At 42.1% G+C, this 25,394-nt stretch overlaps 1 pseudogene; it reads right to left on the bottom strand.

Annotated features, from left to right (window-relative positions):
* Positions 1–557: 557 nt before the first annotated feature.
* On the bottom strand, positions 558–1,748 carry LOC108634647 (annotated as a pseudogene).
* Between the last annotated feature and the right edge of the window lie 23,646 nt (positions 1,749–25,394).

The following is a 25,394-nucleotide window of genomic DNA, read 5'->3' as shown; positions in this document are numbered from 1 at the left end:
TTGTAATTTGGACTTAAGAGATTGGAGCCACTTCAACAATGATGCTTATTTAACTTTTTATCTTCTCTGGACTGCTTAGGAGCTGCAATTTCCCCACACGGTCCCTCCTTGTCATCTCGAGAATCACCTACTTTCCACAGCTCACCTGGAGCCTAGAACAGCTCAGGACAAATGTGGCAGGTGGGAGGGAGAAACAGAGCTTCGGACTTCAAACCTCATGCCTGATGGACCAATGTCCTCCTTGCTTAATTATTTGTCATCACCTCAGACTAAGACATCCACTCTCTCGGAAAGAATTCCCAAGGGCATCACACCTGACTGCCACTATGCGGACTCCCAGAAAGAAGTCTGCTTTGACAGCATCTATCCTAGCCCACACCTCTGACCCTAACCAGGAAGGTGACCTGAGCAAGATGACCAGGGACAGAGCGGCAGCGTCGTGAGGACTTCCGAGTGACCCGAGCACCCTGGCAATGTCCACAGCAGGCACAGTGTACACGTCCTGACGGTAACGAAAGACAGAGGCCCGTTCCGGTCTACGGAGCTGGCGCCATGCCTTACCTGAGCACCTGGTGCAGGCGGCTATCGCGGAAGGAGATGGAGTTCAGGGAGAGCTCCTACAGGTGGGGCAGGTTCAGGAACTGGGCCGTGAGCTGGGTGATGCAGTGCTCCTCCTGTCTGGGGGCTGTGTGTGGCAACACGTGGATGCGCCAGAGCAGCAGCCGGGGCAGGTTGCCCATCCGGCCCAGGTGCAGCACAAACCTGCCCAAAGTGGCCAGATTCCAGGTGCAATTCCCCTCCAAGTCTTTGGCACAGTCCAGCTGCACCACCTTCAGGATCCTCCTGATGCTCTGCATGGGCTTGGTGGAGATCCTCAGCTTCTGGCAGCTCAGGTGTGGCAGGCTCCTCCTGTTTGGCCTTCTTCAGCAGGTAGCTGAGGGTCTGTTTCAGGGTGTCCTCCTTGAGGCACAGGTCGAGCAGCACCTGCACAGGGGCCCAGTGCCGGCTTTAGCCCACCTGCGCCTCCACCCTGCACCTCTTCTGAACGGACTGGGCTGGCTCGGGCTCCAGCAATGAGCAAACACTGCCCGTGTTGCTGGATCACCTGGTCCAGATGTCCTGGTGGGCTTTCCAGTGCAAGTCCAGCAGCTGCAGCTTCCACCACCTGCCGGGCCGCGGGGGACACGCTGAGCTGTGTAGAGGCCGACTGGCACCAGGACCCCGCGAGGGCTCTGCACTGCATATACCACAGCTTCCCCGGCTTCAGGAACCCCCTTGGTCCCTACCTTAAGGGACATTGGTGGGGAGCACATGCCTTTTGTCCCTTCTGCCCCTCAACCAGTCCTGTACACCTGGACGGCTGTCCGAGTGGCCCCCTCATCTTCCTGCCCTGGCTGCATCTTGCTCACACCCCCAGGCCCCACCAGTCTGCCAGGTTGACCTTACCTAGGTTGGACCCCCTGAGCAAGCAGGAAGTCCAGGTCATCTAGTGGAGCCTGGAAGGTCTCCAGATGAGGCTGGTGCTCCTTCATCAGGGTCCCCAGGCAGAGGCAGGGGAAGGGCCTGGACTGCACCACCACATTCAGGGCCTGGGTGTGCCTCCCGGCAAAGGCCACCATAAACAGTGGCGGGAAGAGCTCTAGGGGCAGCTCCTCCAGGGCCACGATGGCCAAGGCCTCATTCCACAGCAGGCTCTAGTCAGCCAGGCCCAGGAGTTGGGTTGGTCCTGGACACCCATTCTGAAGAACCTAATATGGAGTGAGTCCTGGGGGGATGTCAGAGAGCAAGGGGGAGCATGTTCTTCTCTGGCCAAGGAACCTGGAGGGGAACTTGCTGTTCCTCCACCCTAGGAGAACCCAAGGCAGGCTCAGAGACATCCTCTGGCCACAAAGACACAGCTTTGGCCCCACTTGGACCAGGACAAGCATCTCTCCAGGTAGCAAAAAAAAAAAAAAAAAAAAAAGGGACAAGGTGACCTCTTGCCCCATCCCCGTATCTACCAGTTGCTGCATTTAATCCTAGCCCTGCTGGCCAGTAGATACTTAGGAGCCTGACAGCTGGCCCCACTTTCTTCAGAGAAATCTTCTGATTATTACTCAAGGGCTGAAAGCAGGAATAAGGAGGTTAGCCCCACACAGTCTGTCTCTAAACTCCAACCAATAACTCATGCAATGGTGTGTTATGTCACTTGATATAAGACATACCTTTCACTCTGTGTCTCTTCTACAAATGTTATTACCATTCAGCTCAATGGAGCAAAAATTCACATTCAGAAAAAAAGCCACCACTATTTAATATATTCTACAGAATTTTTTTTTAATTCCATGGAAATTAAAAACAGTTTTCAGCTTTTAAAACAAAAAGAAACCCCCCAAAATTTTAAGCTAGTAAAATCACAAACCTATAAAATGATATGAACTATAATCACTGGTAACAAACTACAATGTAAAATGTCACCAGATCCTAATTAGATATCTTTCATTAAATCAATTCCAGGAACTTCCCTGGCACTTCAGTGAGGAGGACTCTGTGCTTTCACTGCAGGGGCACGAGTTCTATTCGCATTCGGGAACTATGGCCCCAGATTCTATTTGGTGTGACCATATACCCTCACTCTCACCATACGCTATGCCATCCCCCTCGTGCACCCCCTGCCAAATTCTGTTTGATTAAGAAATATTGTAAAGCTGGCGGAAGAATAGGACAGGGAGACCACTTTCTCCCTCACAAATTCATCAAAAGAACATTTCAGCGATGAACAAATTCCAAAAAACAACTTCTGAATGCTGGCAGAGGACATCAGGCACCCGGAAAAGCAGATCATTGTCTTCAAAAACAGGTAGGAAAAAATATAAAAGATGAGAAAAAAGACAAAGGAGGTAGGAAGGGAGCTCCGTCCTGGGAAGGGAATCCCACTCCGGGAAGGGAACATTAAGAAGAGAGGTTTCCAAACACCAAGAAACATTCTCCCTGCTGAGTCTGTGGCGAGCTTTGGAAGCACAGAGGGCAACATAGAAGGAAGGAAACATAAATAAATAATTAAAACCAACAGATTACAAGCCCAACAGTAACTCTCCCAGTGGAAAAGCAGCGCAGATGCCTGCATCCGACACTAGCAAGCGGGGGCAGGGCAGGAGGCGCAGGAGGTGCGGGCTGCAGTGCTTTTTAAGAATCAGGCAGGAACAGTCCCGTGCACATAACCAGAACGAACTAACTTGGGCTAGCAAACCAGACTATGGGATAGCTACCATGTGAAAAGCTCAAACATAAGACATCACCAGGACCGCACACAGAACAAAGGATGGAACAGAAATAGCCCGTTACAGACCACCCCCGCCGGTGACAGGCAGCCAGAACCGTAAGGGCTGGAAGGGGGCAATCGCAGCCCCAGAGAGACTTTACCTACAAAACTGCAAGCAGGCTTCCTTGCTAAGACTTCTGGGGGTTCTGGACAGTCACCATCCACCTCACAAGCGACGCCAGAGGTACATCCAGAAAACTGAGCAGCAGAGACGGGAAAGGCGATAAGTCGCAGTGACCGAGCTCACTAAACGCCTGAGCTACTCAGACGTGGGAAGGGCACAAAACACAGTCCCAACCGAACCTGCACCTCTGAGGGCTACCTGAGCGCCGAACCTGACTGGCTTAGACCTGGGAGGTGCGTGCAGCCTAGGGCCAGCCTTAGACTGCTGCTGGTGGAGCAACGTAGAGCCTGAGCAGTGTGCACCATGAGCAGGGGCAGTCCCAGTAGGCCTGAGACACTGCAAGCACACGCCAGTGTTATTTGTTTGCAGCATCCCTCCTTCCCCACAGCACGACTGAACAAGGGAGCCTAAAAAAAAAGTGTCCACCACTGCCCTCCGTATTAGGACGGAAATCAGACACTGAAGAGACCAGCAAACAGGAGAAATTAAATGGAGTGAACCGCCTTGGAAGTAACCCCACACTGCCCACAACACCAGAGAAAGGGCCAGATATATCTTTACTATTTTTACGATCAGTTATTTTTCTTTTTTCTTGATGTTGTTGTGCAGTAGTTTTTTCTTCTTTTCTTTTTTCTTCTTCTGCTTTTTTTGAACTTTTAAAAATATATTAGTCCTCTGTTTATCCTTTAATTTTTATTTTTATAACCTATTACTTTAAAAAAAAACTATTTTTTTAAAGCAAACGCTGTATATAGTCTTTGTGTGGTTGTTGTTGTTATTTTAATAATTCTTGTGGCTTTTTTCTTCTTCTTCTTCTTTTCTTTAATATTGTATTTTTGAAAATCCAACCTCTACTCTAGATTTTTAATCTTTGCTTTTTGGTAATTGTTGTCAATTTTGTACATTTAAAAACCCAAACTTCACTACCCAATTTTACCTGAGAGCGAGATTACTGGCTTGACCACTCTCTCCTCCTTTGGACTCTCTTTTTTCTCCACCAGGTGGCCTCTGTCTCTTCCCTCCCCCTTCTCTTCTCTACCCAGTTCTGTGAATCTCTGTGTTCCAGATGGTGGAGAACACTTAAGGAACTGGTTACTGGCTGGATCTGTCTCTCTCCTTTTCATTTCCCTCTTTTATCCTCCTGGCCACCTCTGTCTACTTCCTCCCTCTCCTCTTCCCTGTGTAACTCTGTGAATACCTCTGAGTGGTCCAGACAGTGGAGCACACATAAGGAAGTGATTGCTGGCTAGATTGCTCTCTCCTCTTTTCATCCCACCTCATCTCATTCCAGTCACCTCTAACTACCACCTCCCTCTTCTCTTCTCCATGTAACTCAGTGAACCTCTCTGGGTGCCCCTCAATGTGGGGAAACCTTTCATCTTTAACCTAGATGTTTTATCATTGGTGCTGTATAGGTGGAGAAATCTTGAGGCTACTGTGAAAATAAAACTGAAAACCAGAAGCAGGAGGCTTAAGTCCAAACCCTGAGAACATCAGAGAACTCCTGACTCCAGGGAACATTAATAGATAGGAGCTCATCAAATGCCTCCATACCTACACTGAAACCAAGCACCACCCAAGGGCCAACAAGTTCCAGAGTCAGACACACCACGCAAATTCTCCAGCAACACAGGAACACAGCCCTGAGCTTCAATATACAGGCAGCTCAAAGTTACTCCAAAACCATTGGCATCTCATAACACATTACTGGTCACTCCATTGCACTCCAGAGAGAAGAAATCCAGCCTCACCCACCAGAACTCCAACACAAGCCTCCCTAACCAAGAAATCTTGACAAGCCACTGATACAACCCCACCCACAGTGAGGAAACTCCATAATAAAGAGAACTCCACAAATTCCCAGAATATAGAAAGGCCACCCCAAACGCAGCAATATAACCAAGATGAAGAGACAGAGGTACTCAGCAGGTAAAGAACAGGAGAAATGCCCACCAAATCAAACAAAAGAGGAAGAGATAGGGAATCTACCTGAGAAAGAATTCCAAATATGGATACTGAAAATGATCCAAAATCTTGAAATCAAAATGGAATCACAGGTAAATAGCCTGGAGACAAGGATTGAGAAGATGCAAGAAAGGTTTAACAAGGACCTAGAAGAATAAAAAAGAGTCAATATATAATGAATGACTCAATAAATGAGATCAGAAACACTCTGGAGGCAACAAATAGAATAACGGAGGCAGAGATAGGACTAGAGAAATAGAATGGTAGAAATAAATGAATCAGAGAGGAAAAAAGAAAAACGAATTACAAGAAATGAGGACAATCTCAGAGACCTCCAGGACAATATGAAATGCTCCAACATTCGAATTATAGGATTCCCAGAAGAAGAAGACCAAAAGAAAGACCATGAGAAAACCATTGAGGAGATAATGGTTGAAAACTTCCCTAAAGTGGGCAAGGAAATAATCACCCAGTTCCAAGAAACCCAGAGAGTCCCAAACAGGATAAACCCAAGGCAAAACACCCCAAGACACACATTAATCAAATTAACAAAGAGCAAACACGAAGAACAAATATTAAAAGCAGCATGGGAAAAACAAGAAATAACACATGAGGGGATTCCCATAATGATAACAGCTGATCTTTCAATAGAAACTCTTCAGGCCAGGAGGGAATGGCAAGACATCCTTAAGGTGAAGAGAGAAAATAAGCTACAGCCCAGATTACTGTACCTAGCAAGGATCTCATTCAAATACGAAGGAGAAATCAAAAGCTTTACAGACAAGCAAAAGCTGAGGGAATTCAGCACCACCAAACCAGCTCTCCAACACATGCTAAAGGATATTCTCCAGACAGGAAACACAAAAGGGGTGTTTAAACCCGAACCCAAAACAATAAAATAAATGGCAAAGGGATCATAATTATCAATAATTACCTTAAACGTGCTTAGTCACAGCTCCAGAAAGCTATTCTCTTTTCCCTTCTAAGGACAGGCTTACATCTGTGGGGCTCATCTGTGGGGCTTGGTATTTAAGTGTTCCCTTTGGTTAGATTCCTTGCCTTCAACCCCAGCTCAGTGCTGACAACCTTCAGGTCTCAAATAACATACTATGCAACTGGTGCATTTTACATTCTTACCAAAGAAAGTAACTGTCAGTTGTATCTCCACAGTATTAATTTAGCCACAAGGAATCTTCCACAAAACTAAACAAAATGTTAGAGAGATGACAGCACTTCTATGAAATATGTTGTCAGCTTTACAAACGGCCTATAAACTACAAAGTCATCACGAAATAGACATCTACTTAATGCACATTTCATTATTAGATTCTTTCTTTGTATATAATCATTTTATACTTTCTGATTTGCAACTGATTCATTTTCAAAAAAAACTGGAGTTTTTTTTGTTTGTTTTTAAGCCAAGATTTAACTGATGTCTTTAAGATGTTCATGTAACATTTACATCATTCATAACTCCAAATACATAAAAGATGATGACAAAAACATCATAAATACATAAAATAAAAATGTAGCTATATTTTATAGCCTCTGATAAATGATAGCAAAACTGGAACAGAAACGTTTTTAAAACATTTAGTGATATTTCAACATTTTTCTAATCTTTTTTGATTTCATATTTCTCATGTGCTTTAGAATGCATTACAACATCAGTAGAGTATTGGGCTTCCCTGGTGGCTCAGAGGGTAAAATGTCTGCTTGAAATGGAGACCTGGGTTCCAATCCTGGGTTAGGAAGATCCCCTGAAGAAGGAAATGGCAACCCATTCCAGTATTCCTGCCTGACAATCCTATAGATGGAGGAGCCTGTAAGGCTACAGTCCGTGGGATTGCAAACAGTCGGACACGACTGAGCGACTTCACTTTCATTTTAGTAGAGTATTATCATATGTTTAAAAATCTATAAAAATATGGTAAAAAATACTGGTACAAATTTCATCATTAAAGATACATATTCAGCTGTTTTAATTCAAGATGAGAGTAATCTAGAAACAACTTGGGTTTTCATTGGTATTGGTGACCATGCCTGACCTGCCTATTGAGAAATCTATGTGCAGGTCAGGAAGCAAAATTTAGAACTGGGCATGGAAATACAGACTGGTTCCAAATAGGAAAAGGAGTACATCAGGCTGTATAATGTCACCCTGCTTATGTAACTTCTGTGCAGAGTACATCATGAGAAATGCTAGACTGGATGAAAGGCAAGCTGGGATCAAGATTGCCGGGTGAAATTTCAATCACCTCAGATATGCAGATGACACCACCCTTATGGTAGAAAGTGAAGAGGAATTAAAAAGCCTCTTGATGCAAGTGAAAGAGCAGAGTGAAAAAGTTGGCTTAAAGCTCACCTTTCAGAAAATGAAGATCATGGCTTCTGGTCACATCACTTCATGGGAAATAGATGGCAAAACAGTGGAAACAGTGTCAGACTTTATTTTTTGGGCTCCAAAATCACTGCAGATGGTGACTGCAGCCATGAAATTAAAAGACGTTTACCTCTTGAAAGAAAAGTCATGACCAACCTAGATAGCATATTCGAAAGCAGAAACATTACTTTGCCGACTAAGGTCCGTCTAGTCAAGGCTATGGTGTTTCCTGTGGTCATGTATGGATGTGAGTTGGACTGTGAAAAAAGCTGAGCACCGAGGAATTGATGCTTTTGAACTATGGTGCTGGAGAAGACTCTTGAGAGTCCCTTGGACTGCTAGGAGATCCAACCAGTCCATTCTGAAGGAGTTCAGCCCTGGGACTTCTTTGGAAGGAATGATGCTAAAGCGGAAACTCCAGTACTTTGGCCACCTCATGTGAAGAGCTGGCTCATTGGGAAAGACTCTGATGCGGGGAGGGATTGGGGGCCGGAGGAGAAGGAGATGACAGAGGATGAGACGGCTGGATGGCATCATGGACTCGATGGATGTGAGTCTGAGTGAACTCCGAGAGTTGGTGATGGACAGGGAGGCCTGGCATGCTGCATTTCATGGGGTCACAAAGAGTCAGACACAACTGAGTGACTGAACTGAATTGAACTGAACTGAACTGAACTGAAGATAGGGACTGTTGGTGGCAGAGGTAGAGGCCCTAGTCTGTGTATCCAATGTTGGAGTGATGGAATACAGTTTAAAGTTACTGTAAACATATGCAATTTAGAGAGATGGTAACAATAACCCTTTATGCGAGACAGCAAAAGAGACACAGATGAATAGAACAGTCTTTTGGACTCTGTGGGAAAGGGAGAGGGTGGGATGATTTGCAAGAATGACATTGAAACATGTATAATGTCATATAAGAAAAGAATCGCCAGTCTAGCTTCGATGCAGGAGAGGATGCTTGGCACTGGGTTGACCCAGAGGGATGGTATGGGGAGGGCAGAGGGAGGGGGTTTAGGATTGGGAACACATCTACACTGTCTGACAAAACCAATACACTATTGTAAAGTAAAATATAAAGAAAGAAAGTTACTGTAAACAAAGAAACAGAAAAAGGTTTCTCTTCAGAAATAAAATGTTTAGAATTGATTTTTATACAGATGGAAGACCTTTTCACCTACTAAGTATTAGGGAACATTCTGGCTAGATATAGTTTTGCTTGAACTTTATGCTAGACAGCCTATTTGACCTGGGAAACAAATATTGTACATCTGCTTTAACCTTGGAGAATAGTCACTGGGTATTCACTTGAATGGGAAAGTAAAAATCTGTTGCAGTTGTCTTTCATCAGTGTACCCTCTGGGGAAGTCAGGATATGAAAATGAGATTGTGCATTTCTGTGCTTTGGAGTTATGTGTTCCTCGTTAGTTAAGATAATTAAAAGTTTAATGATTCCAGATTCTTGCCTAGGAAAACACTAACATCACTGTTGCCAGACCTGTATTTTGTGGTTAACAGGATCCTTTTACCACGATATATGTTTCATTCATGGACTTTCAACTTTAAAGAATTTTCTATGTGTACTGGCTCTGCCCCTACAGCTTCAGAACACTCCTCTTTAAACTGTATGGAAGACCACTTCTCCAGCCATGGTCCTTGAGTTTATTTTTATTTTTTCCTAATTTTAGTATATATAATTTATTGGGTATTTTATCACTATGGCATAATTTTCTTCAAAGAAAAATTTGTTTTTTCATGTCAAGTATGAAACATCGTACTGAAAGTTGTCTCCTATTTAATCATGACATATGATCAGTGAGTCCACATAATAAGGAATCACAATTGGCACTTTTTAGCAGAAACCAGGGCTTCCCTGGTAGGTAACCTGCTTAAGAATCTGATACCATGCAGGAGACCCCCAGTTTGATTTCTGGTTTGGGAGGATGCTCTGGAGAAGCAATGGGCCACTCCAGTATTCTTTAGGCTTCCCTGGTGGTTTAGATAGTAAACAATCCATCTGCTCTGAGAGAGCCACTGGAAGAGTGGCCTAACAACCCACTCCAGTATTCTTGCCTGAAGAACCCCCATGGACAGAGGAGCTTGATGGGCTATATTCCAGAGGCTTACAAAGAACCAGACATGGCTGTGCGAATAAGCAGACCAGAAACCGAAATACATTTTTATAAAACCCTTGAAAACCTTGAAATTTGGAAGTGTTCCTTAGAAAGAGCATTTTAACCCTGGAAAAAAAAAAAAAACCATAAAGCAATGAACTTTACTACTCTCTTTTCCCTATAAGATCAGAGGAAGAAATGGAGTGTCATTTCCCTTTTAGAGCTAGTTGTTCTAGTAGAAAATATGAAATGATTAAATAAATGATTGAAACCTACTGAAATGCTGCTTTCAAAATAAATAAATAAAAATAAATAAATAAAACCTAATTCAAGACGGATACCAAAGCAAGAACATAATTGAAATCACTTGCTGTTGTAAGACATGGCTTCAAAAGAGAACTAAATAAATGTATATAATGACTGGCTAAATTCTCTGGCAATACATTATAAAAATTTACAGTCAATATTGTAAAGGATTTTTACACACAATAAAATAAAAATCTTTTACTTATGCATAATTTTAATAATCAAAAGCACTGACTACTTTTCAGACATTCCAGGCCAAGGTCATTTAAACAAACTATCTACTTTATCTGCCAAAACAACATGGTGGTGGTGGTCATGATTAGTTGCTAAGTCATTTCCGTCTCTTTTTCATCAACATGGACCATAGACCACCAGGTCCTCTGCCCGTGGGATTTCCCAGGCAAGAATACTGAGGCTGGTTTTCATTCTCTCTTCCGGAAGATCTGTCTTCCCAACTTAGGGATTTCTCAACCCTGGGTCATCTACATTGGGAAGTGGACTCTTTACCACTGAGCCACCAGGAGAATACCCCAAAGCAACACAGTATCTACTTAAGAAGTACTTCTTGGCTTTCATATGTACCGTATCAAACTTCCAGCCTATATAGTCTGCGTTTGTTCAGAACTACCCTAGTGATCCATCAATTAATAGTCAGCTTCCCAACGATCCTTGTCTGGGAAGATCCCACATGCTGAAGTGTAACTAAGCTCATGGGACCACAACTCAGGAGCTCATGTGCCAAAACTAGGGCCAGTGTTCTCCAACAAAAGAAACATCACAATGGGAAGGCTATGCAGCGTAGTGAAGTGCACCATACCACTTGCCTCAGCTAGAGAAAGCCCTTGAACATCCATGACTACCTGGCCCCACCAAAATAAATGCAATTTTTAAAAATAACAAAAATTCATGTAAATGTATGGCAAAACCAATGCAGTATTGTAAAGTAAAATAAAGTAAAAATAAAAATAAAAAAAATAGAATGGAAAAATAAATAAATAAGACCTTAAAAAAAAAAGTGAGTTGAGCAGAGAAGTTAGTTACATATATTTAGCAACAAGCAAATGTACTTTGCATGTTGAAAGTGCAAAAATACTTATTTTTCAAAACGTATTAGAATGATACTGATTAGAAGAAAATTTATAAAAATATTCTAGGCAATAGTTCAGCAGGATGAGAGGTAAGGGTATCCCAACCATCAGAGTTCAAATTTGTGGTGTGAATGCCTAAAAGCCTATGAAACATCATGTTGGTCAAATAATTTGAGGATACATATATCTGCTTAAGCTGTTAGCTATCTCTTCTGCACCTTTATATTTCATTCTGAAGCCATTTGGATTTTCTAAAATAATGAGTAGATTTGTTTTGTTTGTTTTAGTTTCTGAGGAGACTTCTCATTCTGCCCACATGCTAGGAAAGTTTTAATATATTTTCCATTAATATAATTCAAGTTTCATCTACTCTAACCTTTCATACCATTAATCCCATATTGATTTCTTTTAGCAGGCTCTAGTGATGTTCTTCAAGCTGTTTTAGCCATTCTTTAATTTGGGTATAATGCTCACTGATTTGAATAGCAAATTAACACTTTTCTAATGTGCTTTTAGAGTGTGGTGAGCTGTTCTGTTTCAGGGTTTTGGTTGGAAAACCCTGCCTTATTGTTAGGGCTGCAGTATCTTCTGATACCAAAGGAAAGACTACAAATATTCCAAACAAATTTGATTATAGTAATGAACATTTTCTAAAGTATTACAGAGTTCCTCATGAAAATATTTATTCCCATGGAAAAAATACCCCCAGCTCCTTAACTACATCATGATTTTATTAAGGGAATCTGTGAGAACTGACATGTCTCTGTGCATCGTGACTTCATCAACACACCTCTCTGAGGTGAAAAAACAATTTAGAATTCACATACTTCAGGAAAGCCATATTTAAATATGGAAAAAGCTTGTTTCAATAACAGTAAAAATGGCTGTATGAGAAGTGGATTGATATTTTTTCTCTATTTGTCTCTGAGCATCTTCCTGAAAGTTGTGTCTTCACTTCTTACTGAAATGTTTTATTCTGCTGTTGTTCAGTTGCCCAGGCATAGTAACTCTCTGCAACATAATAAGGAATGTTATGTTCCTTATTATGCAGCACACCACGCCTCACTGTCCATCACTAACTCCCAGAGTTTGCTCAAATTCACGTGCATCAAATTAGTTGTACCATCCGACCATCTCATCGTCTGCTAGGCCCTTCTCCTTCTGCACTCAAGCTTTCCCAGCATCAGGGTCTTTTCCTATAGTTAGTTCTTTGCATCGGTGGTGAAAGTTTCAGAGTTTCAGCTTCAGCAAAAGTACTTCCAATGAATATTCAGGGATGATTTCAATCAGGATTGATTGCGTTGATCTCCTTGCAGTCCAAGGGACTTGCAAGAGTCTTCTCCAACACCACAGTTCAAAATCATCAATTATTCCATGCACAACTTCCTGTATAGTCCACCTCTTCCCATCCATACATGAGTAATGGAAACTATATAGGTATGATCTGATCGACCATTCATTGCAAAGTAATGCCTCTGCTTTTGAATATGCTCTTTAGATGGTTACAGCTTTTCTTCATAGGATCTTAGCACCTTTTAATTCCACGGCTGCAGTCACCATCTGCAGTGATTTTGGAGCCCGAGAAGATAAAGTCTATCACTGTTTCCATTTTTCCCCATGATTTCCCTATTTGATGTGAAGTCACGGGCCAGATGCCATGATCTTCATTTTTCAACATTGAGTTTTAAGCAAGGTTTTTCACTCTCTTTTTTCTTTCTATCAACATGCTGTTTAATTATTCTCCATTTTCTGTCATATATGTGGAGTCAACTGCAAATCTGTGGTTATTGATATTTCTCCAAGCAATCTTGATTCTAGTTTGGGCTTCATCCAGCCTGGCATTTCACATGATGGGCTGAATATAAGTTAAATAAGCCACATGACAATATACAGCCTTGATATACTCCTTTCCCAATTTGAAACTAGTGCATTGTTCTATGTCCAGTTCTAAGTGTTGCTTCTTGACATGCCTACAGATTTCTCAGCAGGCAGCTAAAGAGTTCTGGTATTTGCATCTTTTCGGGAATTTTCCATAGCTTGTTGTCATCCACACAGTCAAAACCTTTGGCATAGTCCAAATCAGATGTAGATGTTTTTCTTGAACTCCCTTGCTTTTTCTCTGATCCCATGGATGCTGGCAATTTGATCTCTGGTTTCTCTGACTTTTCTAAATCCAGCTTTAACATCTGGAAGTTCTCGGTTCATGTACTGCTGAAGCCTAGCTTGAAGAACTTTGAACATGACTTTGCTTACATGTGAGATGTGTGCAATTGTGTGTTAGTTTAAACAATCTTTGGCATAGGTTTTCTTGAGGATTGGAGTTTAAACTAACCTTTCCAAGTTCTGTGGCCAGTGCCGAGCTTTTCAAATGTTCTGGCATATTGAGTGCAGGATTTTAATGCAATAATCTGGTAGGACTTGAAATTCCACAGCTGGAAACACATTACCTCTAGTAACTTTGTTCATAGTTCTGTACTAAGGGCTCCTTGATTTCACATTCCAGGATGCCTGGTTCTGGGTGCGTAAAGACACCTTCACGGTTATGTGGGTCATTAAGATCTTCTTCTTCTTCTTCTTCTTCTTCTTCTTCTTTCTTCTTCTTCTTTCTTCTTCTTCTTTCTTCTTCTTCTTCTTTCTTCTTCTCTTCTTCTTCTCTTCTTCTTCTCTTCTTCTTCTAACTTCAGCTCTGCTGTGTGTTCTTGCCACCACTTCTTAATATATCTGCTTCTGTTAGATCCATTTATTTTCTCTCCTTTATTGTACCCATCTTTGCATGAAATGTTCCCTTGGTATCTGTAACATTCTTGAGGTGATCTCTATTCTTTGCCATCCTATTGTTTTTCTCTGTTTCTTTGCATTGATCCCTGAGGAAGGCTTTTCTATCTCTCCTTGCTATTCTTAAGAAAACTGCATTCAAATGGATTATCTTTCTTTTTCTCCTATGCCTTTAGCTTCTCTTCTTTTCTAAGTTTTTGGAAGGCCTCCTCAGACAAACCTTTTGCCTTTTTGCATTTATTTTTCTTGGGTATGGTTTTGTTCATTGTCTCATGCAGAATGTCATGACCCTTGGTCCATAGTTCTCCAAGCAGTCTGTCTATAAGATCTAATCCCTCAAATCTATTTGTCACATCCACTGTGTAATCATAAGGGATTGATTTTGGTCAGCCCAAATGGTCTAGTGGTTTTCCATACTTTCTTCAATTTAAGTCTGAAGTTTTCTTTAAGGCATTCCTGATCTGAGCCATGTCACTGCTCAGTCTTGTTTTTTCTGACTGCATAGAGCTTCTCCATCTTTGGCTGCAAAGAACATAATCAGTCTGATTTCAGCATTGACCATCTCAAGAGTCATCTCTTGTGTTGTTGGAAGAGGGTGTTTTCTATCAATGGTGAGTTCTCTTAGGGAATTCTGTTAGCCTTTGCCATACTTCATAGGTACTCCAAGGTCCACCTTGCCTGTTATTCCAGGTATCTCTTGATTTCTTACTTTCTCTAGTAGGCAATGAATGTGGGCAGTATAAGCCCTCATTCCTCTGCCTTTTCTAAATCCACCGTATATATTTGGAAGTTCTTGGTTCAAATACTTTGAGACCTAGCACAAAGAATTTTGAGCATTATCTTGCTTAGTATGTGAAATGAGCACAGTAGTGCAGTACTTTGAATAATTTTCAGCATTACCCTTTGATGTGGGGATCAGTACGTGGTCATGTGTACACTAGAGCTTGCTCAGTAGTGGCATAATGTGTATTCCATAGTGCAAACCCAGAAGTTGGATCATGTATGCCATATAATGTCGAACTCAGTAGAGGTAGGATGACTACTTTCAGAATGCAAGCTCAGTAGCTGTGCTAAGCCTGCTGTAGAACACTGGTTCAGCAATGGTAAGATGTGTGCTCTAGAATACAGGATCAATAGTGTTGTCACATTTCCTCCAGAGTTTAGCCACTGCAGAAGGGGCATGTGTGCTTAGAATGGGGTCTTAATAGTGGTGAGATGCATGCTCTACATCTCAGTCTCAGCAGAAGAGAGATATGTTCTCTAGAGTGCAAGCTAGTAGTTACAAGACACTTGGTGTGATGACCTGTCGTACCCAAAGGAGCAGTGGAAGTTGTCAGCAGCACTGAAACACTGAATGGTGAAAAAGTACTTGGTGTGTTTGAGCCACAGTAGACAAAGAAGCATTCCAAGAATGGTTTACCTATGATTTGCAGGATGGTGGTAATTACTGAGTGTGTTCCACCATTGTAGATGGAGATGCGCTGAAGCCATGTCATAAAACTGAACCAGTGATAGTTACAGTCTCTTAATCTTGCCTGAGCTATTTGGATGCAGAAACACTTTAAAAATTCACAGCTACTGAAGCACTGGAATTCGATAAATTATTGGCTGTGTCTTCCAGAGAATGGATGATAAAGCACTTGAATTGTATCACATAGCTGAAAGACTGGATGTGGATGAACACTGGGTGTATTTGACCTGGGGTAGGAAGGGGACTCGTTTAACCATATGACAGCCCTAAAACACAGGATGGTGATAAATGTATGAGTGTGTATGAACTGGTATCTACAGAAACAATTGAAACATATCACAGAACTCAACAGTTGGTGGTGAACAACTTCTAGGTGTATTTGAACCAGAGTATATGAAACAAGACTTGAAGAATGTAACAGAACTGAAACAACTGATGGTGATAAACTATTGCATGCGTTCAACACGGCGTAGAAGAAGAAGCACTTGAAACATGTCACAGCACGGAAACACCAACGGTCATAAGCTACTGGATATGTTTCAGCTCAAGTGGATTCGAGAAACATTTGAAGCAAGTCACACAACTGAAACACTGCATGTTTATAAACGACTGCATGTACTTGATATGGAGTGAATGAAGAAAGCACTTGAAGCATGTGACATCACTGAAGCACTGATTGAGAATACGGACTATGTTTGAGCTGGAATGGACACAGAGGCTTCAGAATCATTTCATAGTACTGAACACTAGCACTAGACTGGGGAAAAAACTACTGAGTTTGTTTGACACAGGAGTGGATGAAGAAGCAGTTGACATTATGTCACAGCAGTGAAACAAGATGGTTATAAATGGTGAGTGTATTGACGTTAGTGGGACCAAGAACATATTTAATCTTATCAAAGTCCTGAAACACTGGAGCATGGTGCACTGCTGGCTGTGTATGCCTCAGTGTGCACAGACGAAATTTCAAATCATGTCACAGCGCTGAAACGCTTGTATGGAGCTGAAAGACTGTCTAGATCTAAAGGTGGCATGATGAAGCTCTTTAAGCATATCACTTCATGTATACACTGGATGGCGACAAACTACGGAGTTTGGTTTATGGGTGAGCATGAAGAAGCCATTGGGTCATGCTCCAAACTAAAACACTGGCTGTTTCTAAGTACTAGAAATTTTACACCAGGATTACTGTAGAAGCATTTGAAGACTGTCAGTGTACTGAAGCAATCGGATGGTGATAAATGACTATGTTAACCTGGAGTGGGTGAGGAAGTACTCGAATCCAGTGGCAGCCATGGAACACTGTGTATTGATCAACCCCGGGATTTTTTTTTTTTTTTCTACTGACTTCATTAAGGAAGAATTGAAATTGGTCATATGTCACAGCACTGGACACTGGTTGGTACCAGTTATTGACTAGGACTGATCAGAGTGGGAAGAGAGCATTTGAATTGTGCCACACACATTGAACTAAAGGAAATAGAGGAAACAATAGAATGGGAGAGACTAGAGATCTCCTCACAAACTTAGAGATACCAAGCAAACATTTCTGCAAAGATGGGCTCAATAAAGGACAGACGTTGCACGGGCCTAACAGAAGCAGAAGATATTAGAAGAGGTAGCCAAAATACACAGAAGAACTGTACATGAAAGATATTCATGACCCAGATAATCACGATGATGTGATCATTCACCTAGAGCCAGACATCCTGGAATGTAAACTCAAGTGGGTCTTAGGAAGCATGACTACAAAGAAAGCTAGTGAAGGGGATAGAATTCCAGTTGAGCTAGTTCAAATCCTGAAAGACAATGCTATGAAAGGGCTGCACTCAACATGGCACCAAATGTAGAAAATTCAGCACTGGCCACAGGACTGGGAAAAGGGCAGTTTTCACTCCAATCCCAAAGAAAGGCAATGCCAAAGAATTCTCCAACTACTACGCAGTTGCACTCATCTCCTATGCTACTAAATTAATGGTCAAAATTATCCGAGCCATGCTTCAGCAATACATCAACCAGGAACTTCCAGATATTCGAGTTGGTTTTCCAAAAGGCAGAGCAACCAAGATCAAATTGCCAACATCTGCTGGATCACTGAAAAACCAGGAGCAGTTCCGAAAAGAAGATCTACTTCTGTTTTATTGAGACTTTGACTGTGTGGATCACAATAAACTTTGGGAAATTCTGAAAGAGATGGGAATACCAAACAACCATGACTTGCCTCTTGATAAACTTGTATGCAGGTCAGGAAGCAACAATTAGAACTGGAAATAGAACAACAGACTGGTTCTAGAAAGGAAAAGGAGTACCTCAAGGCTGCATATTGCTTATTTAACTTCTACACAGACTACATAACGAGAAACGCTGGGCTGGAGGAATCTCAAGGTGGAAACTAGATTGACGGAGAAATATCAATAATCTCAAATATGCAGATGACACCAGCCTTATGGCAGAAAGTGAAGAACTAAACAGCCTCTTGATAAAAGTGAAACGAGAGAGTGAATAAGTTGGCTTAATGCTCAACATTCAAAAAACTAAGATCACGGCATCTGATGCGACCACTTCATGGCAAATAGGTGGGGAAACAGTGGAAACAGAAGATGACTTTATATTTCTGGGCTCCAAAATCGCTGCAGATGGTGACTGCAGCCATGAAGTTAAAAGACACTTAGTCCTTGGAAGGAAACTTATGAGCAACCTAGATGATTAATTATTATTATTGATTATTGTTGATAATTGATTATTATATGCATATTAAAAAACAGAGGCTTTACTTTGTCAAGAAAGGTCCATCTAGTCTAGGCTATGGTTTTTCCAGTAGTCATCTATGGATGTAAGTTTTGGAATATAAAGACGGCTGAGCACTGAAGAATTGATGCTTTTGAACTGGGTGTTTAAGAAGACTCTTGAGAGTCCCTTGGACTGCTAGGCAATCCAACCAGTCCATCCTAAAGGAAATCAGTCCTTAGTGTTCATTGGAAGGACTGATGTTGAAGCTGAAACTACAATACTTTGGCCACCTGATCTGAAGAGCTGGCTCATCTGAAAGCATCTTGTTGCTGGAAACGATTGAGGGCAGGAGGAGAAGGGGATTTCAGAGGATGAGATGGATGGATGGCATCACCGACTCAATGGACATGGGTTTGGGACTTGCCGATGGACAGGGAAGCCTGGCTTGCTGCGGTTCATGGGATAACAAAGAGTTGGACATGAATGAGTGACTGAGCTGAACTGATCACCCCTTAAAGAGTGATTTTTTTCTTTCTTTCTTTATCTTTCTTTCTTTTTTTTTAAAATAATCTTGGGCACATTTGACTGAAGCATGTCACACAATGAAACGTTTAATGGTCAATAACTGCCAGCTGGGCTTGACATTGAATGGATGGAGAAGCACTGGGAGCATGTCACTGAACTTCAGCACTGTATGGTGATAGCCTGGTGAATGTCTTTAAATGGGGAGAATGAGCACACCATTGAAGTGGATCTTGGCATTGGAACAGTAGGTGGTGAATGTTATGGATGTGTTTGACTTGGGATAATGAGGAAGACTGGAGGAATGTCACAGAGTAAAGCACTGGATGGTGTAAATGTTTGAGTGTGTTTGGCCTGGTGAGGATGGAAAAGTCCTGGAATCTGCCATAAAATAGAAACACTAAATGGTCATAAGCTACTGCATGTGCTTCACCTAGAGAGGATGAAGAAGCACATGAAGCCTGCTGCAGGACTGAAACAATGGATGGTGACAATCTACTGGGTATGTTTTGTCTCAGGTTGCGAAGAAGCACTTGAGTCCTCGAACTGAGGCATGGAATGCTGATAAACTGTTGGGTACTTCTGAACGGTGGTGTGTGGCAAAATTCTTGAAATATGTTACAGTACTGAAACATTGGATGTTGCTAAACTACTGGTGTGTTTGATCCAGGAGAGGCAAGAAGCACTTGAAGCATGTCAAAAAACTGAAACAGGTGATAAACAACAGGGTGTGTATGACCCAGAGTGCATGGGGAAGTATCTGAACCTTGTCACCAACATGAAACACTGGATGGTGACAAACGGTTGAGTGTGCTTCATTTAGGGTGGACAAGAAGCACAGGATCCGTTTCACAGAACTCAAACGTGGACGGGGACAAGCTACTTGGTATGTTTGACCCAGGCCGAAAAAGAAGCTCTGGAAGCATGCTGTAACCCTGAAACACTGGATAGTGACAAAACCACTTGGCGTGATGACCTGAGGGAATGAAGAAACCCAGAAGCATGTTGCATAACTGAAACACTGGATAATGACAAACTACTGGGTGTCTTTGACCCAGTGTACACAAAGAAGCACTTGAAGCATGTCACAGAACTTGAACACTGGGTGGTGAAAAACCCCTGGGAGTGTTTGACTGGGTGGATGAAGAAGCTCCTCAAGCACGTTTCTGCACTAAGACACTGGATGATGAGTGTGTTTTCGCTTCAGAAAATGAAGCACTTGACTTGTGTAACAGCACGAAAATAGAGTATGGCACTTATACTACTGGGTGATTAGTCCCAGGCGACAAGGAAACACTGGAAAGTGTCGCATGTTAATGCACTGAATACTCTATGGTGATAAAGTACTGAATGTCTTTGATCTGGGGTTGAGAAGAAGCAGGTAAAGCAGGTCCCTGTGGTGAAACAAGGGATTCTGATACACTACTGGGAGTGTAGGAATTCAAGTGGAATAAGAAGCACTGGAAGCATGTCACATCCATGAAACAATAAATGTTGCTAAACTACTGAGTGGGCATGAGAGACTGGGAAAGACTCGAGATCTCTTCAGGAAAATAAGAGGTATCAAAGGAGTATTTCATGCACATATGTGTACAATAAAGGACCAAAAATGTCTGAACCTAAAAGAATTGGAAGATATTAAGGAGTGGTGGCATGATTACATAGAAGAACTATCCCAAAAGTTCCCAATGACCTAGATAACCATGATGGGGTGATCACTCACCTACAGCTAGACATCTTGGAGTGTGAAATCAAGTGGCTCTTAGAAAGCATCACTACCAACAAAGATAATGGAGGAGATGGAACAGCAGCTGAGCTATTTCAAATTTTAAAAGATGCTATTGTTGAAGTGCTGCACTCAGTATGCCAGAAAACTTGGAAAAGTCAGCAGTGGCTGCAGGACTGGAAAAGGTCAGTTTTTCATTTGAAATCCAAGGAAGGGACAATGCCACATGATGTTCCAAATATCACACAACTGCCATTATTTTACACACTAACTCCTCTGAAGACAATTTATGAACAACTGAGATGGCTGGATGACATCACTGACTCGATGGATGTGAGTCTGAGTGAACTAAGAGAGTTGGTGATGGACAGGGAGGCTTGGCTTGTGGCGATTCATGGGGTCGCAAAGAGTCGGACACAACTGAACTGAGACAGCATATTAAAAAGCAGAGATGTGAATGCGCCAACGAAGCTCCACCTAGTTAAGATTATGATTTTTCCAGTAGGCGTGTATGGATGTGACAGTTGCATTATAAAGAAAGCTGAGCACCAAAGAATTGATGCTTTTGATCTGTGTTGTTAGAGGAGATTCTTGAGAGTCCCTTGAACTGCAAGGAGATCCAACCAGTCCATCCTAAAGGAGATCAATCATGAATATTCATTAGAAGGACTGAGGTTAAAGCTGAAACTCCAATACTTTGGCCAACTGATGTGAAGAGCTGACTCATTTGAAAAGACCCTGATGTTTGGGAAGATTGAAAGCGGCAGGAGAAGGGGAGGACAGAGGATGAGACAGTTAGATGGTATCACCGACTCAAAGGACATGAATTTCAGTAAACTGCGGGAGTCGGTGATGGACAGGAAGGCCTGATTTGCTGTAGTCCAGTGGGCTCACAAACAGTCATACACAACTGAGCAGCTGAAGTGAATCGAACAAAGGCATGCTCACAATTCTCCTGGCAAGACTTTAACAGCACATTAACCTAGAAGTTGCAAATGTTCAAACTGGATTTAGAAAAGACAGAAACCAGAGGTCAAATTGGCAACATCCATTGGATCATGGAAAAAGCAAGAATCTTATTAAAAAAAAAAAAAAACTATTTCTGCTTTCTTGACTATGATAAAAATCCACTGTGTAGATCACAACAAACTGGCAGAAAATTCTTAAAGACATGGAAACACCAGACTACCTACAAGCCTCCTGAGAGACCTGTATCCAGGTCTAGAAACAACCAGTGAGAACCAGATAAAGAAGAACAGATGGTTTGAAATTGGGGAAAAGAAAAAAAAAAAAAACTACTACATTTGTCACCCTGTTGATTTAACTTCTATGCAGAGCACATCTTGGAAAATGCTGGGCTGGAGGAAACACAAGCTGAAATTAAGAGAAAAAGAGAAATATCAATAACTTCAGATATGCAGATGACACCATCAATATAGCATCAAGCAAAGAATAACTAAAGAGCCTCTTGATGCAGGTGAAAGTGGAGAGTGAAAAAGCTGGCTTAAGACGCAAAATGCAAAAAACTAAGATCATGGCATCTGGTCCTCTTATTTCATGGCAAATAGATGGGAAAACAGTGGTAACAGTGACAGACTTCTGTTTTCTTAGGACTCCAAAATCATGGCAGGTGATGACTGCAGCTATGAAATTAAATGACACTTGTTTCTTGGAAGAAAAGCAGTGACAACCCTAGACTGCATGTTAAAGAGCAGAGACATTCCTTTGCCAAGAAGCCTCCATATAGTCAGAGCTATATTTGTGTTTTTTAAGCAGTCATGTGACAATGTAAGTTAGACCATAAAGCAGGCTGAACATTAAGGAATTGATACTTTTGAACCACAGTCTTGGAGAAGACTCTTGTGAGTCGGTGGGGCTGCAAGGAAATCAATCCAGTCAACTCTAAAGGAGATCAGTCCTGAAAATTCACTGGAGGGGCTGATGCTGAGGCAGAAGCTCCAATATTATGGTTATCTGATGTGAAGAGCCAACTCATTGGCAAAGACTCTGATGCTGCCAAAGATTGGAGCAGAAGAAGGGGATGATGGAAGACCAGATACTTGGATGGCATCACCGACCCAGTGGATTTGAGTTTGAACAAGCTCCGGGAGATGGTCAAGGGCAAGAAGGCGTGATATACTGCAGTCCATGGGATTATGAAGAGTTGGAGATGACTGAGTGATGGAACAACAAATAACAGCCAGTGGCAACAAATATACGGAGTGCCTTTGAGCTTGAGTAGTTTCAGGAGCTCTTGAAGCATGTCACAGATCTGAAACCCAAGATAGTGGTAAAACACTGAATGTCTTTGACTTGGAGTTAGTGAAGCAGCCGTTAATATGTGCTACAACATTGACGCAATGAATGTCGGTAAGCTATATGGTGTATTTGTTGTGGAGGAAGTGAAGAACCACTTGAGTGGGTTTCATGACTGAAACACTGTATGTTCACACTTCAGATAGGTCTGTGTTTGATCTTGTATATAGAAAGAAGCACAAGGAGCGTGTCACAACACTGAAACTGGATCATGGTAAATCATTGTGTATGATGAGCTGTGGTAGTTGAAAAATCAATGAAAGTATGTGGTAGCCCTGAATCAATGGATGGTGATAAACTAAGAGTGTGCTCAACCTTGAGTGGACAAAGGATCTTTTGAAGCATATACCAGAATTAACACACTGGATTGTGATAAATTATTGGTTATGTATTTTCTGCAGAGAATGAAGAAGCAGTTGAGCAGGAAACAGCATTGAAACACTGGATGGTGATAAACTATGGGGTTTGTTTGATACATGTTGAATGGAGAGAAACTGAAAGCATGGCACAGATTAAAACATGGGACCATGGCAAACTTCTGAATGTGTTTTACCTAGAATGGACTAAAGAAGGACTTTAAACTCATCACAGAACCGAAACAGGACTTGTGATAAGCTACCTACCATATTTTATCTGGAGAGGATAAAGAAGTCCATGAGGCATGCCACAGTACTGGAACACTGGATAGTGGTAAACGACAGGGAGTGTTTGACTAAATGAGACAAAGGGACACTTCAAGCTGGCAATAGCACAGCATCAACGAGTGATGGTAATTTACAGGATGTGTTTTACCTGGAGGGGATGGAGGAGGCTCAAAACATGTCACAATACAGAAAAATTGGATGGTGATAGCTGTCACATTAATTTCTTCTGGAGTGGATTAAAAAAACACTTGAAGCATATCTAAACTGAAACACTGTATGGGGATATAATATTGTGTGCATTTAATGCCAATAAAAAATAGAGGGAACAATAGAACAGGAGAGACTAGAAATCTTGCCAAGAAACTGAGAGACTCCCAGGGAATGTTTCATGCAAACATGCGCACAATCAAGGACAGAAGTGGTATGAACCTAGCAGAAGGAGAAAATGTGATGAAGTGCTGGCAAGAGCATAAGAGAAGAGCTGTACCAGAGAAAGGTCTTAATCACCTGCTGCTGCTGCTGCTGCTGCTGCTGCTGCTGCTGCTGCTGCTGCTGCTGCTGCTGCTATGCTGCTTCTCTCATGTCCAGGTCTTCGCGACCCCACGGACAGTACACTACCAGGCTCCTCTGTCCATGGGATTTTCCAGGCAAGAATATTGGAGTGGGGTGCCATCGCCTTGTCTGCTTAATCACCTATATAACCATAACGGTGTGATCACTCACGTAGAACAGACAACCTGGGGTGTGAAGTCAAGTGGGTCTTAGGAAGAATTACCCCAAACAATGCTAGTCGAGATGATAGACTTGAAGCTCAGCTATTTCAAATTGTAAAAGATAATGCTGTTAAAATGCTGCACTCAATGTGCCAGGAAATTTGGAAAACTCATCAGTGACCACAGGACAGGAAAAGGTCAGATTCACTCTGATCCCAAAAAGGGGCATTGTGAAGGCATGCTCAAACTACTGCCCAGTCGTTCTCATTTCATATGCTGGCAAGGTAATGCTCAAAATGCCTCCATCTAGGTTTCAACAATATGTGAACTGAGAACTTTCAAATGTACAAATTGGATTACGAAAGGCAGAGAAACCAGAGATCAAATTGCCAACGTTCATTGGATCATAGAAAAAGCAGGGAATTCCAGAAAATGATCTACTTCTGCCTCATTCACTATGCTAAAGCCTTTGACTGTGGGGGTCACAGAAACTGTGGAAAATTCTTAAAGAGATGGGTATACTGGACCACTTTACCTGGCTCCTGAGAAACATGTATGCAGGCCACGAGGTAACAGAATCAGACAGGAACAATGGAGTTGTTCAGAATTGGTAACGGAGTATGTCAAGGCTGTCTTGTTGTCACGCCACTTATTTAACTTACATGCACAGTATATCATGCAAAATGTCAGACTGGATGAAGCGCAAACTGGAATCGAAATTGCTGGGAGAAATATAAATAAACTCAGACATGCACATGACAGAAAGCAGATGAGGGATTAGAGCTCTTTGCTGAGATGAAAGTGGAGATTTACAAATTTGACTTAAACCTCGACAATCAATAAATTAAGAGCATGTCATCCAGTCCCACCTCTTGATAGCAAATAAATCAGGACACAATGGAATCTGTGAAAGATTTTTATCGTCATGAGTTCCAAAATCACTGTGCATGGTGACTGCAAACATGCATTTAAAAGACTCTTGTTTCTTGCAGGAAAAGCTATGACAAACCTAGGCAGCAGATGAAACCAGAGACATCCCTTTGCTGGCAAAAGTCAAGGTGTGGTTTTTCCAATAGCCGTGCATGGATGTGGGATCTGAACTATAAAGAGGGGGGAATGCCAAATAATCAATGTTTTAGAGCTGTAGTGCTGGAGAAGACTCTTGAGTCCCTTGAACTGCAAAGGGATCAAAGCAGTCAGTCCTAAAGGAAATCAA

This window comes from Capra hircus, unplaced genomic scaffold (genome assembly GCF_001704415.2).
Source record: "Capra hircus breed San Clemente unplaced genomic scaffold, ASM170441v1, whole genome shotgun sequence".
NCBI lineage: Eukaryota > Metazoa > Chordata > Mammalia > Artiodactyla > Bovidae > Capra > Capra hircus.
Note: the sequence above shows the minus strand (reverse complement) of the source record. Positions and strands in the feature narration are given on the sequence as shown.